General features: G+C 50.9%; 1 pseudogene; it reads left to right on the top strand.

Annotated features, from left to right (window-relative positions):
- Positions 1-2,500, top strand: part of LOC121844151 — a 40,206-nt pseudogene that overhangs the window by 14,102 nt on the left and 23,604 nt on the right.

The raw sequence follows: 2,500 nt of genomic DNA, 5'->3' as shown, positions 1-2,500 counted from the left end.
CCCTTGAATGAGTAGGTGTGTCCAAACTTTAGACTGGTACTTTAATCTACGGCCATTCAGACCAATATCAAGGATTCATGTGTGTGTGTGTGTGTGTGTGTGTGTGTGTGTGTGTGTGTGTGTGTGTGTGTGTGTGTGTGTGTGTGTGTGTGTGTGTGTGTGTGCAGGGTCAGGACATGTATCTGGTTCTGGTGAACAACATGTTGAACCTGGTTGATCCTACGGACCGTTGTCTTGGCAACGTGCTTCATTCTCAGCCAATAGCAAGCATTCGTGTCTGGGGGTCGGCCGTGACAATGTCAGGTGAGTCACCATGACAACCCCCCACACACACACACACACACACACACACACACACACACACAGTGAAAGGTCAGAGTGATTGATTGGGAGAGGGGGATGACAGGAAAGAGGAGAAGAGGAGTGATTGATTGATGAAAGATTACCCAAGTAACCCTGGGACTAAACAGCTCCCTCTGCAACTGGATCCTGGACTTCCTGACGGGCCGCCCCCTCAACCCGGGGGCCCCTCAGGGGTACGTGCTCAGTCCCCTTCTGTACTCCCTGTTCATTCATGACTGCACGACTCCAACACCATCATTAAATTTGCTGACAACACAACAGTGGTCTGATCACCGACAACGATGAGATGGCCTACAGGGAGGAGGTCAGAGACCTGGTGGTACCAGAACAACAACCTCTCCCTCAACGTGATCAAGACACAGGAGCTGATCATGGACTATAGGACTAAAAGAGGACTGAACAGGCCCCCATTCTCATCGACGGGGTTGTAGTGGAGCGGGTTGAGAGTTTCAAGTTCCTTGGTGTCCACATCACCAACAAACTATCATGGTCCAAACACACCAAAACAGTTGTGAAGAGGGCACGACAAAACCTTTTCCCCCTCAGGAGACTGAAAAGATTTGGCATTGGTCCTCAGATCCTCAAAAGGTTCTACAGCTGCACCATCGAGAGCATGACTGGTTGCATCACCACCTGGCATGGAAACTGCTCGGCCTCCGACCGCAAGCCACTACAGAGGGTAGTGCGAACGGCCCAGTACATCACTGGGGCCAAGCTTCCTGCCATCCAGGACCTCTATACCAGGCGGTGTCAGAGGAAGGCCCTAAACATGGTCAAGGACTCCAGCCACCCTAGTCATAGACTGTTCTCTCTGCTACCGCACGGCAAGCGGTGCCGGAGCGCCAAGTCCAAGAGGAAACTTGTGTTTAAAGCAAATGAAGAAACTCAAACAAAAACAAAACAAATGAAACTGAACAAAAAGACATTAACAGTTTTACATAAAGATGAAATACAACATTTCAAATGTTACAAAAATGCATTTCTTTAATCAAGCGACCAATTATATCAAATTACTGTCATCTACATCAGTGGTTCCCTGTGGCGTGAGGCGTCGACAGGGGGTCAAATTACTGTCATCTACATCAGTGGTTCCCTGTGGCGTGAGGCGTCGACAGGGAGTCAAATTACTGTCATCTACATCAGTGGTTCCCTGTGGCGTGAGGCGTCGACAGGGAGTCAAATTACTGTCATCTACATCAGTGGTTCCCTGTGGCGTGAGGCGTCGACAGGGGGTCAAATTACTGGCATCTACATCAGTGGTTCCCTGTGGCGTGAGGCGTCGACAGGGGGTCAAATTACTGGTTTAAAAGGCACGACAGCCTTGGTCAGGGAGAACATTCCAGAAGGACAACCATCTCTACAGGCCTTTATGGTAGAGTGGCCAGACGGAAGCCACTCCTCAGTAAAAGGCACGACAGCCTGCTTGGAGTTTGCCAAAAGGCACCTAAAGAACTCTCAGACCATGAGAAACAAGATTCTCTGGTCTGATGAAACCAAGATTGAACTCTTTGGGCCTGAATGCCAAGCGTCACGTCTGGAGGAAACCTGGCACCATCCTTACGGTGAAGCATGGTGGTGGCAGCATCACGTCTGGAGGAAACCTGGCACCATCCTTACGGTGAAGCATGGTGGTGGCAGCATCACGTTTGGAGGAAACCTGGCACCATCCCTACGGTGAAGCATGGTGGTGGCAGCATCACGTCTGGAGGAAACCTGGCACCATCCTTACGGTGAAGCATGGTGGTGGCAGCATCACGTTTGGAGGAAACCTGGCACCATCCCTACGGTGAAGCATGGTGGTGGCAGCATCACGTTTGGAGGAAACCTGGCACCATCCCTACGGTGAAGCATGGTGGTGGCAGCATCACGTTTGGAGGAAACCTGGCACCATCCCTACGGTGAAGCATGGTGGTGGCAGCATTGGGCTGTGGGGATGTTTTTCAGCGACGAGGACTGGGAGACTAGTCAGGATCAAGGGAAAGATGAACAGAGCAAATTACAGAGAGATCCTTGATGAAAACCTGTTACAGAGCACTCAGGACCTCAGACTGGGGTGAAGGTTCCCCTTCCAACAGTACAACGATCCTAAGCACACAGCTAAGACAACGCAGGAGTGGCTTCGGGACAAATCTCTGAA

Source organism: Oncorhynchus tshawytscha, unplaced genomic scaffold, assembly GCF_018296145.1.
Source record: "Oncorhynchus tshawytscha isolate Ot180627B unplaced genomic scaffold, Otsh_v2.0 Un_contig_916_pilon_pilon, whole genome shotgun sequence".
Taxonomy (NCBI): Eukaryota; Metazoa; Chordata; class Actinopteri; order Salmoniformes; family Salmonidae; genus Oncorhynchus; species Oncorhynchus tshawytscha.
The sequence above is the reverse complement of the archived record's forward strand: the minus strand, read 5'-3'. Positions and strand labels throughout refer to the sequence as shown.